We start from the raw sequence: 19,492 nt of genomic DNA on the forward strand, positions 1-19,492 counted from the left end.
AGATAAAAGTTACGATTTTTTTCTTTCAATGTAGGTGCATTATTTTTTCAGTTACAACGTTGTTAGGGGCAGAGTTGCTGAGACCTAATTCTACTGACAAAGATCCTCTCCTTGACCAAACTCTCCTTAAGCACCCTTGAATTTTCCAACTAGGTTTTGACTTTTGAACTTCTGTGTTTGTTTCTACATTGCACCATTTTAGCAAGAATACTGTTAGGTCAGTTTAGCCAGAATCTCTCCTTGCCCTTGATGTTTCCTCTTAGTAATCTTCCATCCACTGACCCCTACCTGCTCTCTGCTATAAATTCCCACTTGCGCAGGCTGTATTCACAACTGAGCCCAGTTCTATGCTGAGGTTCCTTTTCCTCTATCGCAATTGTCCTGAATAAAATCTGTTTTTGTCACTTTGCCTACTTCCAGCTCTGATTTTTCTTTAACGTTATTTTGTAAATGGAGCATTATCTATTTCTTTTGGCCTCAGGTTCTGTAAAAAGTTTACTGCGATGCTAAGACCACCATAAACCAAGAACGTTTGGGACCCTCTGGCTTATATCAGAGAGTTTGTTGTGAGGTAAGACATAAAAGTTCTGCATCACATGCATCACTCTATAAATGACTTCCATAAAAAGTAAATTCCCGAAGTTCTGCCACTTAAAATTGTAGAAAGTGCAACAATCTGGACGCTCAGCTGTCTACTCGTCTTCATCTCCTAAGAAAGCCAGATAGCTGACATCTCAAGAGAACAGTATACAGGGCACAGAGGGAACAAGTTTACTGATCAGTGATTGAAATCAGCGGGTTGATGATGCACACGATTGACGCTGCTCTGAGAGATCCCATAACCACCTCGAGAGGCAGGCAGGCAGGCAAAAAGCTTTCATCTTCACTTCAGCGAGAAAAAATACAAGGTCCTGTGAGGTCACATGAGTTCACAGGGTCCCTAACGGCAGCTTTAAAAAAGGATGAAATCTTGCCTTTTGCAACGATACAGATGGACCTTGAGAGCGCTTTGATAAGTGAAATAAGACAGAGAAAGACAAATACCATACGATCTCACTTATATGTAGAATATTTTTGGAAAAAACAAGCCCACAGATACACAGAACAGACTGGTGGTTGCCAATGGTGGGGGGGCAGGGGCAAAATGGGTGAAGGGGATCAAAAGGTACAAACTTCCAGTTACAAAATAAATAAGTCCTGGGGATGATGCGTATACGTCATAGTACTATACTGCATATCTGAAACTTGCTAAGAGAGTAAACCTTAAAAGTTCTCATCGCAAGAAGAAACATTTTCGTAGCTATGTATGGTGACGGATGTTAACTAGACCTTGTGGTGATCACCTTGCAGTGTATACAAATATCAAATCTTTATGTCGTATACCTCAAACTAATATGTCAATTATACCTCAGTAAAAAGACAAATTAATGTTTTTAATGACCCAGAAAGCGATACACTGTAAAGGAAGAGCTGTGTGGTAGGGCCAGCTACTGCCAGCAAGGGCGCCTCAGGTCAGGGAGAGGAGGGTTCTCGGTGCAAAGTGTCAGCAGATTCTGGACCGAGGATGCGCTGGCTGCCCACGAGGGGCGTCCGCTGAGACAGCGCCGGCTCCAGCAAGCTAGCTAGCTGTGGGCCCGGCACTGACTGGAACAATTGGAGACTCACCCTCCTTTGCACTTGGCAAGAATGGCCTGAAGATGGGGGTGGGGTGCAGCATCAACGCGCTCAGCTCAGCTTCTGCTTTGAGCAACATTAGGGCACGGCGAGTTCCAAACCACTTATGTTTGGTCCTCTGTGCTAACCTCTAGATCCTGTGAATAAGTCTATGAATTGATTTTATTATCACGTCTATTCACATACGGAGGGAGAACTGGGGGAGTTACTGTGAAATCTTAAAGTGGCAGCACCACCAGTGACGTTCCTATGTATTAGAAAGCAAGAACCTAGTCCAACGTACAAAATTATTTTGACCAGAATATGTGTTTGCATATTTAAGACAAAGTACAGGGGACTTGCTCTAAAATAAAACAGTGGCTCAGCTCTACCTAAAATTCAATCGCATTTGTGTCCTCATTACAACGTTTGCATCGCAACACGTCTGACGTGAGGTCCAAGTATCAGTCACTTTATTGTCTCCAACTCTGCAGGGAAGATTTTTGGCAAACAAAGCTTTACTAAAAGATCTAATTTTGATGACTGTAATATAGGTTAATAGCCAGTTCATTCTATAAATAATTGCTTCCCCCAAACAGAAGTTTTGCTGGTAAAGGGAAGAAATAAAATCCAAACAGCATTACCAATAACTACAGGAGCAATTTTTAGGAGTTTGGCAATCAGTGCATACTACTGTAAAAAGCATAACCAAGCGTTCAAATATATGAGTGCAAAAGAGGCAGATACCTGGATTACAGTCACACCACCCTCAACTTACGAGACATGACCCATCGGTATATTGTGTAGAAAACAAAAGCGATGATAGAAATTCTCATATACTGAGTGAATGTTCCGTAGCGGTGCTGCAAGTGTTAAAAACATGATTTCTAAACGTCGAAATAATACTGTTAGGCAAGTGTTATCAACTCCATTTTATAGGTGAGAAACCTGAGATGCAAGAGAAGTGAACACACACCACAAACATAATGTATGGCATAGGTTTTTACTGTATTTTACCTTCCCCCCCCCAAAAAAAAACACAAGAGCTGCTAAGTTGTCTGGAGTTTTTCTTTTACTCATTCACCTTTCAGGAAGGACAGCTGGAGCCAGGTGAATCTCAGCATACCTTGGGAAACAAATGACTATACCTACTATTAAGTCAGAAAATCATTCATCTTTATTGCGGCCGCTCTTCAGAACTGCTGAGCCTTAAATTCCTAATTATACACACTAATGAAGGCCTTTATGGCATAGACAAAGAAAGTGAGGAGTAAAGCAAAAGTAATTTTATGTCTGGCCACCCAAAAAGTTTGCGTTTTATACTTGAAAGTATCTGGGAATTTGAGATATGTCAGAAAAAAAAATATGAAACACAGCTAGATGGAATGTTCGAGTTTTCTCCAACCTGCCCAGCCTCACCAGAGTCCATTACTGCTGGGAGCAAGTGAGACCAGCTTGACACTCATTCTACCCTCAGCTTTATCTCTGCCCTGCTTCCTAACCTCTTTCTAGACCCTCCTACAGGGCATTTCACTGACAGAATCACAATATCGTGGGGCAAGAGGTAGGTCTGTGGATCCAAAAGACTTTCTTGCAGTTTTTCTGGGCTAGACCAGGGTTATCTCTAAGTTAAAGGACCAGGCAAAGAACAGAGCTAAGAGCCCGGCCTCTTGGCCTTGGGTCCCAGCCCCACCTCCTCTACTAAGTGAACAGTGACTTTGAATTACAGTTTCATCATATATAAAATCAAGGGACCTCGGGGCTTCCCTGGTGGTGCAGTGGTTGAGAATCTGCCTGCCAATGCAGGGGACACGGGTTCGAGCCCTGGTCTGGGAGGATCCCACATGCCGCGGAGCAACTAGGCCCGTGAGCCACAACTACTGAGCCTGCGCATCTGGAGCCTGTGCTCCACAGCAAGAGAGGCCGCAATAGTGAGAGGGCCGCGCACTGCGATGAAGAGTGGCCCCCGCTTGCCGCAACTAGAGAAAGCCCATGCACAGAAACGAAGACCCAACACAGCCAAAAATAAATTAATTAATTAATAAAAATAAATAAATTTAAAAAAATCAAGGGACCAGTTCCCACTTTCTTCATGTCTGGTTGGGGAAATGAAATGCACAGGATAATAGATTTTACTATGAGGTTGTATTTACCTCACATGACCCAAGATACAGTCACTTGACGTCGAGCATTCTGTACAATCAGGACCAGCAGTCACATCGATAACGTCTATATTCTTGGAGTGATACACAGGAATCACCCAAGTCTGTCGAGAACAATCTGGAGAGGCACTACACAGATTTCAAACTCTGTCTTCTAACCCCTCTCACAACCTTATGCTCCCCTTTCTTCAAACTTTCCTGATTTTTCTTAATTCCCCATGAACATGAACAGGGCTGATGCTTTTGGACAGAAGAATGGATGCCTCGAAAACATTCCCAGCAAGTGGCCGCCTGTTCCGGGGATGCTATTTTTTGAAAGGGCCCTTGGAAGCTAGTTTCTGAAGTCACAGTAGGTGCAGGCTAGAGACCGAGGCAGCTTTACTGGGTCACATTTCCCTGTCGGCTCTTCCTGCACAGCCTGCGACACCACATCTGTCACTCAGTTCTGAACCAGGGAAACTGCTTCCAACAAGCGGGAAAGGAGGGGCCCCAGGTTGACAGCCCTAATCTGCAATAAGGCAGGACAGTTAGCAACGTTTTCCCACCCTGACGTGCATCTTCCAAATGGTCCAAAGCGAGGGTTTAGAATCGTTCTCTAGAGGACAAAGCACGGGGTTCCTTCGGGGGTCACCCCTGCACTATGATCCTGGGGGCCAAAAAACAATTCCTCTCGACAGTTACTACAATGCAAGCAGCTACAGGAAGAGCAGGTAAGTAAGATCCAGGAAGGAGTCAGGGTTTCGGAGAGTCTGGGTCATCAAGGAAAAGAGAAATTTATCAAACTTGAAAAAGAAAGGGACCCCTGTCACTGACAAACAAGTAGCACAGATCCCCAGCTGACCGCAATTGAAATTGAAATTGTTGCTCAAAATGATACAAAAATATAAAATAAAAATAAAAAATTTTATCAAAAATGACAAAACTAATCGAATGTAAATTAATTGAATGTAGCAGAGGAGACGGTTTTGCTGTAGCCAGTTGGCTATTCACAAGGTGGCCGTGCTCCATGAAAGCGCTCTTGAGCTCGCCCACCCAGGCTACTACCAGGGCCGCGAGGGCCACTGTGACGTCAAATCCCCCCGCATCCTCTCGGCATTCAACCCATCTTAAAACCTTTGTCGTATGGTGCCATGATGACTTTTGACCCTTACCTGAAGCGAGTACATCATTTATTTATTACTGCTGTTTCTTCTCACTAGTCAATTATGGTAAAACACAATCAAGCCCTGATTCTTAGAGTTACTCAGTTATAAGGTGGTCGCCTCTGATCCAGGTGCTGTTATCAAAATGAGAGCACACATTACACATCATTTCAGCCAATCCACAGACCACCCCGAAAATACACTCCTACATAGTGTGTGCCACTCCTCCCCTTCTCTGCGCCCAGAAACACTGCCGTAGAAGAGAGAATACTACCATGGCAAGCTCCACCCACTTACGCAGTCATCCCCGTCTCTGGGTATCACAGGTAAAAAGGATAGAGTTGCCTAGAGTCTAGATAAAGTCTAGGCCCTTGGAAGGTCTGACATCTACAATGATATTAATCCCGAATACCCTGGGGTGATGCCATTCCTGATGTACCGTAAATCATAGTGTCTGCCTGGACGTGTGGCCCATCCTGGTCACTGGGCCGAGAACTGGCCTGGTTATGTAGAGGGACTGATGCAGGTTGCTCTAGCGCTGGTGTGACAACCTGCCACAGAGAGGCCCTGAATATGACTGATACTTGCTGACACCAGAGCACATCCACCATAGAGATACTAACAAATGAAAAGCAGGCATTTCAACCTCACATTAATTTCACATTACACAAATCCAACTCAGTAAATAGGAAATCCTTTATCCCACTTGATCTTATTTATCAAAGCTCAACATTAGCGTGATGACAAAAATCAGTATAGAGATAATGGTAAATTAACAAAAAAAGAAAAAGCTCCCTTTCTTGATTCTATAACAATAAATTTGCATTCTAGAACAGAGATTATGACACAGTTTCCAGGATTTAGATCTAATTTATTCAAATAATTGCAACCTAATTATATAGAACTATTTAAAACACTGATTTGCTTCTCATTTGAATTAAAACTTTGTCACCTGTGACAATTATTCCAAATAAGTTCTCATAATTTAGATAATGAAAAATTAATTATTTTTCAAATTACTTTTGCTTAGATACAACTGTCCTCAACAACTAACAGCCCTCTGAAAAGGGATCATATCAAGCACATTAGCTGTATTCCTTCATACTTCAATTTTTCATCAAAAAAAAAGTTGGCATTTGTTTTTCCAATATTTTAAGTAATTTATTCCTGTACTTCATAAAGAAGCCAGAGAAAAAGAGTGTGTAATAAGCAAGAAAAGGGTCCCAGATCAGAAAGCCAGTCCCCAGTCCTCTGAGCTTGGACAAGTCACCTGTCCCTAAGCTTTGGTTTTCTGCATCTGTCAAATGAAAATAACCACCCTTTCCCTGCATGAAGGGCTGCACCTAATGGCCTCCAGAGCCCGCCAGCCCTATATCCTAAGAGGAAAATAATACATGCAGAAAGATCATAACAACTCTTTTTTTTTTAATCACATATGGTACCGGCCAGGAAATAGTGGATCCAAAATTCCATACTTTCTGGAGGTAGAAGGAAATATTTAGTGTTGTTATACAACAAAAAGCTACTCAGTGTGAAGGTCCCAAAGAAGACAACATTCCCAGTCTAGGAAGAAGATAACACAAAGCCAAAACAATTCACTTGGACAAGAGTTCTCACCACTTCCTCCCTGAGAAAAATACAGGACTGAAAAAGGGAACCACACCAGGTATTTTTTAATGTGTGCCTTACATGTGATTCCAGAATATTGGCAGCTCAGTAATTCTCAATGCAACCTCTGTTGGCTTCATGAAGACCCATTTTCAAGGACCCTCACGTTACGTGAAAATGTAGCTCACCATATTTAATCAGCATCACAGAGCTGGTGCCCAGGTGACCTAAAGAGGACACGCAGTCCACATCCTCAAATTCTGACTCCACAAGCCTTAGTTCTTCCGCCTGCATCATGCTCCTGTGGCCTTTCAAATTCGAATGTTACGTATTTCATATTCTATTTGTGACTATTTGTAGACTGAGGTTGACTCATTTAGTAAATTTGCTTAACTTAGTAATTTGGAGGTATGCCAATTCAGGAACTTTCATACAAACCAAATGAAATGACATTCCCCTTTTTAAACTCCTTTGTGTTTTTCTTTTAACACCTCAATGTGGTCTCACAGTCCAATCAAAATTTTGTATATTAATTCACCTACTTAGCATATGCCATTAAACATAACTTAAAATCCTAATGATTTTTAAACTCATTGAACAACCATACAGTCTACTCACAGACACGGCTTTTGATCAGAATAGTTTATTCTCATTTTGAAGACGAACCTAACATAATTGACTATCTGCTTTCACAGCCCAAAATAAATTAGAAGCAACACATTAGAAAGAGAAGTTGTTGCTATAGACTGACTCACTGACATAAGCACAGAGAAGCAGCAAAACATATAAAAGGGAGAAACATGGAATCAACACGTTGGCCGTCTGAGGCCGCTGGGTGGAGAGGCACCAGCCCACGGCCTTCTGATCACTTGCATATGGTTGTAGTTACTGAACAATCCACAATTAATGCTCAAAACCATGCTCTTGAGTCAACAAAAAGGTTAAATTATGTTCTGTATGTTCTGCTGACACAAATAGTGCACTGGGTGCCATTCCTGAAAAATGACTGCAAAGAAAAATATCAGAACTTAAAGAGTAGAGTTCAGGTATCTGGAAAACTCATTTAAAGTAACTTACCACATGCTAGGAAAATGGCCAATACTGTATTTTTTAATAATTGAATAATAGTGGATATAATATTACTACGGTGATTTCCAGTCTGATTATTATTATATATTATTTATAGATATTTATATTATTTATGAATATTTTATAATATTTTGTGGAATACCTGAAATCCATGAATGTATATTAATAGCCTATTTGCCTGTAAGTAAAACATCTGGCTGCCTCATCATCTAAACAGAAGTAACGGAGAGGAGGAGCTTCAAGATGGCGGAAGAGTAAGACACGGAGATCACCTTCCTCCCCATAGATACACCAGAAATACATCTACACGTGGAACAACTCCTACAGAACACCTACTGAACGCTGGCAAAAGACCTCAGACCTCCCAAAAGGCAAGAAACGCCCCACGTACCTGGGTAGGGCAAAAGGAAAAAGAATAAACAGAGACAAAAGGATAGGGATGGGACCTGCACCAGTGGGAGGGAGCCGTGAAGGAGGAAAGGTTTCAACACACTAGGAGCCCCTTCGCGGGCGGAGACTGCGGCTGGCGGAGGGGCAAAGCTTCGGAGCCGCGGAGGAGAGCACAGCCACAGGGGTGCGGAGTGCAAAGCGGGGAGATTCCCGCACAGAGGATCAGGGCCGACCGGCACTCACCAGCCCGAGAGGCTTGTCTGCTCACCCGCCGGGGCGGGCGGGGCTGGGAGCTGAGGCTCGGGCTTCGGGCGAAGCGCCGGGAGAGGACTGGGGTTGACGGCGTGAACACAGCCTGCAGGGGGTTAGTGCGCCACGGCTGGCCGGGAGGGAGTCCGTGAAAAGGTCTGGACCTGCCGAAGAGGTAAGAGACTTTTTCTTACCTCTTTGCTTCCTGGTGCGCGAGGAGAGGGGATTCAGAGCGCTGCTTAAATGAGCTCCAGAGACGGGCGCGAGTCGCGGCTAAAAGCACGGACCCCAGAGACGGGCGGGAGACGCTAAGGCTGCTGCTGCCGCCACCAAGAAGCCTGTGTGCGAGCACAGGTCACTATCCACACCTCCCTCCTGGGGAGCCTGTGCGGCCCGCCACTGCCAGGGTCCCGGGATCCAGGAACAGCTTCCCCAGGAGAACGCACGGCGCGCCTCAGGCTGGTGCAACGTCACGCCGGCCTCTGCCGCCGCAGGCCCGCCCTGCACGCCGTGTCCCTCCCTCCCCGCGGCCTGAGTGAGCCACAGCCCCCGAATCAGCGGCTCCTTTAACCCCGTCCTGTCTGAGCGAAGAACAAACGCCCTCAGGCGACCTACACGCAGAGACGGGGCCAAATCCAAAGCTGAACCCCAGGAGCTGTGCGAACAAAGAAGAGAAACGGAAATTTCTCCCAGCAGCCTCAGGAGCAGTGGATTAAACCTCCACAATCAACTTGATGTACCCTGCATCTGTGGAACACCTGAATAGACAACGAGTCATCCCAAAATGAGGAGGTGGACTTCGGGAGCAACTATATATTTATTTATTTATTTATTTTATTTATTTATTTATTTTTCCCTTTTTCTCTTTTAGTGAGTGTGTATGTGTATGCTTCTGTGTGTGATTTTGTCTGTATAGCTTTGCTTTTACCATTTGTCCCAGGGTTCTGTCTGTCCATTTTTTTTTTAGTATAGCTTTTAGCACTTGTTATCATTGGTGAATTTGTTTTTTGGTTTGGTTGCTCTCTTCCTTCTTTCTTTCTTTTTTTGATAACTTAAAAAAATTTTTTTAATAATTATTATTTAATTTTAATAATTTTATTTTACTTTATTTAATAACTATTTTTATTTTACTTTATTTTAATAATTTTATCTTAAAATAAAGTTATTTATAAAATAACTTTATTTTATTTTACTTTATTTTATTTTATTTTATCTTCTTCTTTCTTTCTTTCTTTCGTTTCTCCCTTTTATTCTGAGCCATGTGGATGACAGGGACTTGGTGCTCCAGCCAGGAGTCAGGGTTGTGCCTCTGAGGTGGGAGAGCCAACTTCAGGACACTGGTCCACAAGAGACCTCCCAGCTCCACGTTATATCAAACGGCAAAAATCTCCCAGAGATCTCCATCTCAATGCCAAGACTCAGCTCCACTCAAGGACCAGCAATCTAGAGTGCTGGACACCCCATGCCAAACAACTAGCAAGACAGGAACACAACCCAATCCATTAGCAGAGAGGCTGCCTAAAATCATAATAAGGCCACAGACACCCCAAAACACACCACCAGACATGGACCTGCCCACCAGAAAGACAAGATCCAGCCTCATCCACCAGAACACAGGCACTAGTCCCCTCCACCAGGAAGCCTACACAACCCACTTAGCCACTGGGGACAGACACCAAAAACAACGGGAAATACAAACTTGCAGCCTGCAAAAAGGAGACCCCAAACACAGTAAGTTAAGCAAAATGAGAAGACAGAGAAACACACAGCAGATGAAGGAGCAAGGCAAAAACCCACCAGATCTAACAAATGAAGAGGAAATAGGCAGTCTACCTGAAAAAGAATTCAGAATAATGATAGGAGAGATGATCCAAAATCTTGGAAATAGAATGGAGAAAATACAAGGGACGTTTAACAAGGACTTAGAAGAACTAAAGAGCAAATAAACACTGATGAACAACACAATAAATGAAATTAAAAATTCTCTAGAAGGGATCAATAGCAGAATAACTGAGGCACAAGAACGGATAAGTGACCTGGAAGATAAAATAGTGGAAATAACTACTGCAGAGCAGAATAAAGAAAAAAGAATGAAAAGAATTGAGGACAGTCTCAGAGACCTCTGGGACAACATTAAACCCACCAACATTCAAATTAGAGGGGTCCCAGAAGAAGAAGAGAAAAAGAAAGGGACTGAGAAAATATTTGAATAGATTATAGTTGAAAACTTCCCTAATATGGGAAAGGAAATAGTTAATCAAGTCCAAGAAGCACAGAGAGTTCCATACAGGATAAATCCAAGGAGAAACACGCCAAGACACATATTAATCAACCTATCAAAAATTAAATACAAAGAAAAAGTATTAAAAGCAGAAAGGGAAAAATAACACACAAGGGAATCCCCATAAGGTTAACAGCTGATCTTTCAGCAGAAACTCTGCAAGCAAGAAGGGAGTGGCAGGACATATTTAAAGTGAGGAAGGAGAAAAACCTACAACCAAGATTACCAGGCAAGGATCTCATTCAGATTTCATGGAGAAATTAAAACCTTTACAGACAAGCAAAAGATAAGAGAATTCAGCACCACCAAACCAACTTTACAACAAATGCTAAAGGAACTTCTGTAGGCAGGAAACACAAGAGAAGGAAAAGACCTACAATAACAAACCCAAAACAATTAAGAAAATGGGAATAGGAACATACATATCAATAATTACCTTAAATGTAAATAGATTAAATGCTCCAATCAAAAGACATAGAGTGGCTGGATGGATACAAAAACAAGACCCATATATATGCTGTCTACAAGAGACCCACTTCAGACATAGGGACACATACAGACTGAAAGTGAGGGGATGGTAAAAGATATTCCATACAAATAGAAATCAAAAGAAAGCTGGAGTAACAATTCTCATATCAGACAAAATAGACGTTAAAACAAAAACTATTATAAGAGACAAAGAAGGACACTATATAATGATCAAAGGATCAATCCAAGAAGAAGATATAACAATTATAAATATTTATGCACCCAACTTAGGAGCACCTCAATACGTAAGGCAAATACTAACAGCCATAAGAGGGGAAATCGACAGTAACACAATCAGAGTAGGGGATTTTAACGCCCCACTTTCACCAATGGACAGATCATCCAAAATGAAAATAAATAAGGAAACACAAGCTTTAAATGATACCTTAAACAAGATGGAGTTAATTGATATTTATAGGACATTCCATCCAAAAACAACAGAATACACATTCTTCTCAAGTGCTCATGGAACATTCTCCAGGATAGATCATATCTTGGGTCACAAATCAAGCCTTGGCAAATCTAAGAAAATTGAAATTGTATCAAGTATCTTTTCCGACCACACACTATGAGACTAGATATCAATTACAGGGAAAAAAATTTGTAAAAAATACGAACACAGAGGCTAAACAATACAATACTTAATAACCAAGAGATCACTGAAGAAATCAAAGAGGAAATAAATACCTAGAAACAAATGACAATGAAAACACGACGACCCAAAACTTATGGGAAGAAACAACCTAACCTTACAACTAAAGCAATTAGAAAAAGAAGAACAAAAAAACCCCAAAGTTGGCTGAAGGAAAGAAGTCATAAAGATTAGATCAGAAATAAATGAAAAAGTAATGAGGAAATAATAGCAAAGATCAATAAAACTAAAAGCTGGTTCTTTGAGAAGATAAACAAATTTGATAAGCCATTAGCCAGACTCATCAAGAAAAACGGGGAGAAGACTCAAATCAATAGAATTAGAAATGAAAAAGGAGAAGTAACAACTGACACTGCAGAAATACAAAGGATCATGAGAGATTACTACAAGCAACTATATGCCAATAAAATGGACAACCTGGAAGAAATGGACAAATTCTTAGAAATGCACAACCTTCTGAGACTGAACCAAGAAGAAACAGAAAATATGAATAGACCAATCACAAGCACTGAAATTGAGACTGTGATTAAAAATCTTCCAGCAAACAAAAGCCCAGGACCAGACGGCTTCACAGGCGAATTCTATCACACATTTAGAGAAGAGCTAACACCTATCCTTCTCAAACTCTTCCAAAATATAGCAGAGGGAGAAACACTCCCAAATTCCTTCTACGAGGCCACCATCACCTTGATACCAAAACCAGACAAGGATGTCACAAAGGAAGAAAACTACAGGCCGATATCACTGGTGAACATAGATGCAAAAACTCTCAACAAAATACTAGCAAACAGAATCCAACAGCACATTAAAAGGATCATACATCATGATCAAGTGGGGTTTATTCCAGGAATGCAAGGATTCTTCAATATATGCAAATCTATCAATGTGATAAACCATATTAACAAATTGAAGGCGGAAAACCATATGATCATCTCAATAGATGCAGAGAAAGCTTTTGACAAAATTCAACACCAATTTATGATAAAAACCCTGCAGAAAGTAGGCAAAGAGGGAACTTTCCTCAACATAATAAAGGCCATATATGACAAACCCACAGCCAACATCGTCCTCAATGGTGAAAAACTGAAAGCATTTCCACTAAGATCAGGAACAAGACAAGGTTGCCCACTCTCACCACTGTTATTCAACATAGTTTTGGAAGTTTTAGCCACAGCAATCAGAGAAGAAAAGGAAATAAAAGGAATCCAAATCAGAAAAGAAGAAGTAAAGCTGTCACTGTTTGCAGATGACATGATACTATACATACAGAATCCTAAAGATGCTACCAGAAAACTACTAGAGCTAATCAATGAACTTGGTAAAGTAGCAGGATACAAAATTAATGCACAGAAATCTCTGGCATTCCTATATACTAATGATGAACAACCTAAAATTGAAATCAAGAAAACACTCCCATTTACCATTGCAATAAAAAGAATAAAATATCTAGGAATACACCTACCTAAGGAGACAAAAGACCTGTATGCAGAAAACTATAAGACATTGATGAAAGAAATTAAAGATGATACAAATAGATGGTGAGATATACCATGTTCTTGGATTGGAAAAATCAACATTGTGAAAATGACTCTGCTACCCAAAGCAATCTATAGATTCAATGCAATCCCTATCAAACTACCACTGGCATTTTTCACAGAACTAGAACAAAAAATGTGGCAATTTGTATGGAAACACAAAAGACCCCGAATAGCCAAAGCAATCTTGAGAACGAAAAAAGGAGCTGGAGGAATCAGGCTCCCTGACTTCAGACTATACTACAAAGCTACAGTAATCAAGACAGTATGGTACTGGCACAAAAGCAGAAAGATCAATGGAACAGGATAGAAAGCTCTGAGATAATCCCATGCACATATGGACACCTTATCTTTGATAAAGGTGGCAGGAATGTACAGTGGAGAAAGGACAGCCTCTTCAATAAGTGGTGCTGGGAAAATTGGACAGATACATGTAAAAGTATGAGATTAGATCACTCCCTAACACCATACACAAAAATAAGCTCAAAATGGATTAAAGACCTAAATGTAAGGCCAGAAACTATCAAACTCTTAGAGGAAAACATAGGCAGAACACTCTATGACATAAATCACAGCAAGATCCTTTCTGACCCACCTCCTAGAGTAATGGAAATAAAAACAAAAATAAACAAATGGGACCTAATGAAACTTAAAAGCTTTTGCACAGCAAAGGAAACCATAAACAAGACCAAAAGACAACCCTCAGAATGGGAGAAAATATTTGCAAATGAAGTAACTGACAAAGGATTAATCTCCAAAATTTACAAGCAGCTCATGCAGCTCAATAACAAAAAAACAAACAACCCAATCCAAAAATGGGCAGAAGACCTAAATAGACATTTCTCCAAAGAAGATATACAGAGTGCCAACAAACACATGAAAGAATGCTCAACATCATTAATCATTAGAGAAATGCAAATCAAAACTACAATGAGATATCATCTCACACCAGTCAGAATGGCCGTCATCAAGAAATCTAGAAACAATAAATGCTGGAGAAAAGGGAACACTCTTGCACTGCTGGTGGGAATGTGAATTGGTTCAGCCACTATGGAGAACAGTATGGAGGTTCCTTAAAAAACTAAAAATAGAACTACCATATGACCCAGCAATCTCACTACTGGGCATATACCCTGAGAAAACCAAAATTCAAAAAGAGTCATGTACCAAAATGTTCATTGCAGCTCTATTTACAATAGCCCGGAGATGGAAACAACCTACGTGCCCATCATCGGATGAATAGATAAAGATGTGGCAGATATATACAATGGAATATTACTCAGCCATAAAAAGAAACGAAGTTGAGCTATTTGTAATGAGGTGGATAGACCTAGAGTCTGTCATACAGAGTGAAGTAAGTCAGAAAGAAAAAGACAAATACTGTATGCTAACACATATATACGGAATTTAAGAAGAAAAAAAATTGTCATGAAGAACCTAGGGGTAAGACAGGAATAAAGACACAGACCTACTGGAGAACGGACTTGAGGATATGGGAAGGGGGAAGGGTGAACTGTGACAGGGCGAGAGAGAGTCATGGACATATACACACTAACAAACGTACAGTAGATAGCTAGTGGGAAGCAGCCGTATGGCACAAGGATATCGGCTCGGTGCTTTGTAACCACCTGGAGGGGTGGGATAGGGAGGGTGGGAGGGAGGGAAACGCAACAGGGAAGAGATATGGGAACATATGTATATGTATAACTGATTCACTTCGTTATAAAGCAGAAACTAACACACCATTGTAAAGCAATTATACCCCAATAAAGATGTTAAAAAAAAAAAAAAGCCCAGAACCAGATGGTTTCACAGGCGAATTCTATCAAACATTTAGAGAAGAGCTAACACCTATCCTTCTCAAACTCTTCCAAAACATAGCAGAGAGAGGAACACTCCCAAACTCATTCTATGAGACCACCACCACCCTGATAACAAAACCAGACAAAGATGTCACAAAGAAAGAAAACTACAGGTCAATATCACTAATGAACATAGATGCAAAAATCCTCAACAAAATACTAGCAAACAGAATCCAACAGCACATTAAAAGGATCATACATCATGATCAAGTGGGGTTTATCCGAGGAATGCAAGGATTCTTCAATATATGCAAATCAATCAGTGTGATAAACCATAATAACAAATTGAAGGAGAAAAACCATATAATCATCTCAATAGATGCAGAGAAATCTTTCGACAAAATTCAACACCCGTTTATGATAAAAACCCTCCAGAAAGTAGGCATAGAGGGAACTTTCCTCAACATAATAAAGGCCATATATGAAAAACCCACAGCCAACATCGTCCTCAGTGGTGAAAAGCTGAAAGCATTTCACTAAGATCAGGAACAAGACAAGGATGCCCACTCTCACCACTATTATTCAACATAGTTTTGGAAGTTTTAGCCACAGCAATCAGAGAAGAAAAGGAAATAAAAGGAATCCAAATCAGAAAAGAAGAAGTAAAACTGTCACTGTTTGCAGATGACATGATGCTATACATACAGAATCCTAAAAATGCCACCAGAAAACTACTAGAGCTAATCAATGAATTTGGTAAAGTAGCAGGATACAAAGTTAATGCACAGAAATCTCTTGCATTCCTATACACTAATCATGAAAATTCTGAAAGTGAAATTAAGAAAACACTCCCATTTACCATTGCAACAAAAAGAATAAAATATCTAGGAATAACCCTACCTAAGGAGACAAAAGACCTGTAAGCAGAAAATGATAAGACACTGATGAAAGAAATTAAAGATGATACAAATAGATGGAGAGATATACCATGTTCTCGGATTGGAAGAATCAACATTGTGAAAATGACTCTGCTACCCAAAGCAATCTACAGATTCAATGCAATCCCTATCAAAATACCACTGGCATTTTTCACAGAACTAGAACAAAAAATGTCGCAATTTGTATGGAAACACAAAAGACCCCGAATAGCCAAAGCAATCTTGAGAAAGAGAAACAGAGCTGGAGGAATCAGGCTCCCTGACTTCAGACTATACTACAAAGCTACAGTAATCAAGACAGTATGGTACTGGCACAAAAACAGAAATATAGATCAATGGAACAGAACAGAAAGCCCAGAGATAATCCCAGGCACATATGGTCACCTTCTGTTGGATAAAGGAGGCAAGTATATACAGTGGAGAAAAGAAAGCCTCTTCAATAAGTGGTGCTGGGAAGACTGGACAGCTACATGTAAAAGAATGAAATTAGAACACTCCCTAACACCATACACAAAACTAACTCAAAATGGATTAAAGACCTAAATGTAAGGTCAGACACTATCAAACTCTTAGAGGAAAACATAGGCAGAACACTCTATGACATAAAGCACAGCAACATCCTTTTTGACCCACCTCCTAGAGAACTGGAAATAAAAACAAAAATAAACAAATGGGACCTAATGAAACTTAAAAGCTTTCGCACAGCAAAGGAAACCATAAACAAGACCAAAAGACAACCCTCAGAATGGGAGAAAATATTTGCAAATGAAGCAACTGACAAAGGATTAATCTCCAAAATTTACAAGCAGCTCATACAGCTCAATATCAAAAAAGCAAACAACCCCATCCAAAAATGGGCAGAAGACCTAAATAGACATTTCTCCAAAGAAGATATACAGACTGCCAACAAACACATGAAAGAATGCTCAACATCATTAATCATCAGAGAAATGCAAATCAAAACTACAATAAGATATAATGTCACACCTGTCAGAATGGCCATCACCAAAAAATCTACAAACAGTAAATGCTGGAGAGGGTGTGGAGAAAAGGGAACCCTCTTGTACTGTTGGTGGGAATGTAAATTGATACAGCCACTATGGAGAACAGTATGGAGGTTCCTTAAAAAACTAAAAATAGAACCACCATACAACCCAGCAATCCCACTACTGGGCATATATCCTAAGAAAACCATAATTCAAAAAGAGTCATGTACCAAAATGATCATTGCAGCTCTATTTACAATAGGCAGGACATGGAAGCAACCTAAGTGTCCATCAACAGATGAATGGATAAAGAAGATGTGGCACATATATACAATGGAATATTACTCAGCCATAAAGAGAATGAAACTGAGTTATTTGTAGTGAGGTGGATGGACCTAGAGTCTGTCATACAGAGTGAAGTTAATCAGAAAGAGAAAAATGATATATATGCTGACACATATATATGGAGTCTAAAAAAAAAAAATTGTCATGAAGAACCTAGGGGCAAGACGGGAATAAAGACACAGACCTACTAGAGAATGGACTTGAGGATACGGGGAGGGGGAAGGGTAAGCTCAGACAAAGTGAGACAGTGGCATGGACATATATACACTACCAAATGTAAAATAGATAGCTAGTGGGAAGCAGCCACATAGTACAGGGAGATCAGCTCCGTGCTTTGTGACCACCTAGAGGGGTGGGACAGGGAGGGTGGGAGGGCGGGAGATGCAAGAGGGAAGAGATACGGGGACATATGTATATGTATAACTGATTCACTTTGTTATAAAGCAGAAACTAACAGAAAAATAAAATGTGTACTATTAAAACGATATTACTTTAAAAAAAGAAGTAAAGGAAAAAATTATATATGTGTATATATATATTTATATGTAACTATATATAAATAAATATATATAACTATATATATACGTATACATTTACAAACTTTATTCTGCAGGAGAATCACAAGATTACCTTCAGGATCTTTTCTAGGCAACTATGCATACATAAAAATTAAGGACAGTAAGGCAGCTATTATTACCCCGTGCCGAACTTTTCCTCTGAAGAGAATGGTGCAACTAGCCCAGGTCACATATAAGAGCACTGAGACCCACAGAGGTAAAATAACTTGCACAGGTTTTCAGAGTTGGGGAATGATAAAGTCAAAAGTCAAACCCTGATTTCTCATTCTCAAAACCTGTCCTCCTAATCACCATGGAATGAATCAATGACAAAAGTAGAAACAAAAACATGTGGGGGAGAAAACCCATCCAAAGCAATCAAAAGAATGAAGAAAAATCAGGAGTCCTATGATCATCCCTGAGATCACTGCCACATCAGAGCATTGTACAGTATCTAAGTTATGTTCATAATATAAATCAAAAAATTTACATAATAACAGCTAACATTTACTGTGTGCTTAGTGCATACCAGGCACTTGACAAATATTAACTCATTTAATCCTCCCAATGTACCTACCAGGGAAACACTATCATTATTCCCATTTCACAGACCAGGAAACTGAGGTCAAGTGGTTGGACAACTTGCCAAGGGAACACAGCTACAAGTGATAAAACAAAATTGGAAGCCAGGAAGTGTCCAGAGCCTGAGGTTTTAACTGTGTAACACTGACATATTCCTTACATTATCCACTATTTACACAATGGCTAGGAAGCGTGGAACACAATTTAGAAACTGACACTAACAAAGAATGCTTTGATAGTTAAGGAGGAAAAAGCTTCATTTATCTGGAAATTTCATTTTGTAGAAATGCTCACTTCTCAACATTGTTAGGTCACTTTTTTACAGTTTGAGTCCCAAACTCCTTTTTCCCACTCTTCTGAAAATTCCAAATGTTTTCATCTTGAAGATTCAAAGCATACTTTTTAAGTAAGTAAATAAAATAAAATCTTTTTTAAATACCTTGAAAAAAAAGGAAAAAAATGTTTAAATGTCCATTAACCATTTAAGGAATGCCTCTGACCCCTGAAGTTGACTGGCACTACGTATGATTTCTCTAATTATAATGAGGGCAAGAAGTATACCTTTAATCGGCTTCAAAATATATACCACACAACTGTGAGTTTTCACAGTTAAGGCATCAGTGATAACAACATAATCCTTAGTCACAATGCTCGAATATTAAAACTGAATCAAACTCAGGGGCTTTCTACCTAATCTGTATTTCATATACGCAAACAAATATATTTAAATCTTCGTCCCAAAAGTTTTAATCAAAAAAATACCAAAGTGATTTTGAAATTTGCTAAAGTTTTAATGAGGTAAAAACAGATAAACTTCCCATACCTTGATTTGCAATAATGTTACTCAGAAATGAGTGATCTGATCATTTCTGGATGTATCCACACAGCCTTTGGAGGTCCCCATGGTTTTAATGACTTGCTATTCAGGGTGAAGTCACTCACAAAGGACAAGCCTAATTTGTGCTCACTCAAAGGACAGCCCCACCGGGATAC

General features: G+C 40.1%; 1 protein-coding gene across 2 annotated transcripts in view; it reads right to left on the reverse strand.

Annotated features, from left to right (window-relative positions):
• DNER (delta/notch like EGF repeat containing) overlaps positions 1-19,492 on the reverse strand; it is a 326,041-nt gene that overhangs the window by 215,361 nt on the left and 91,188 nt on the right. The window contains exon 1 of one of the 2 annotated variants that reach the window (XM_079924541.1): positions 8,488-8,835. The exons of the other annotated variant lie outside the window; for it this stretch is intronic. The gene's annotated coding sequence lies outside the window, so the exon portion shown is untranslated. Of the gene's footprint in view, positions 1-8,487; positions 8,836-19,492 lie in introns of those variants that run through there. 2 annotated transcript variants of the gene reach the window in all.

This window comes from Stenella coeruleoalba, assembly GCF_951394435.1.
Source record: "Stenella coeruleoalba genome assembly, chromosome: 6".
Taxonomy (NCBI): Eukaryota; Metazoa; Chordata; class Mammalia; order Artiodactyla; family Delphinidae; genus Stenella; species Stenella coeruleoalba.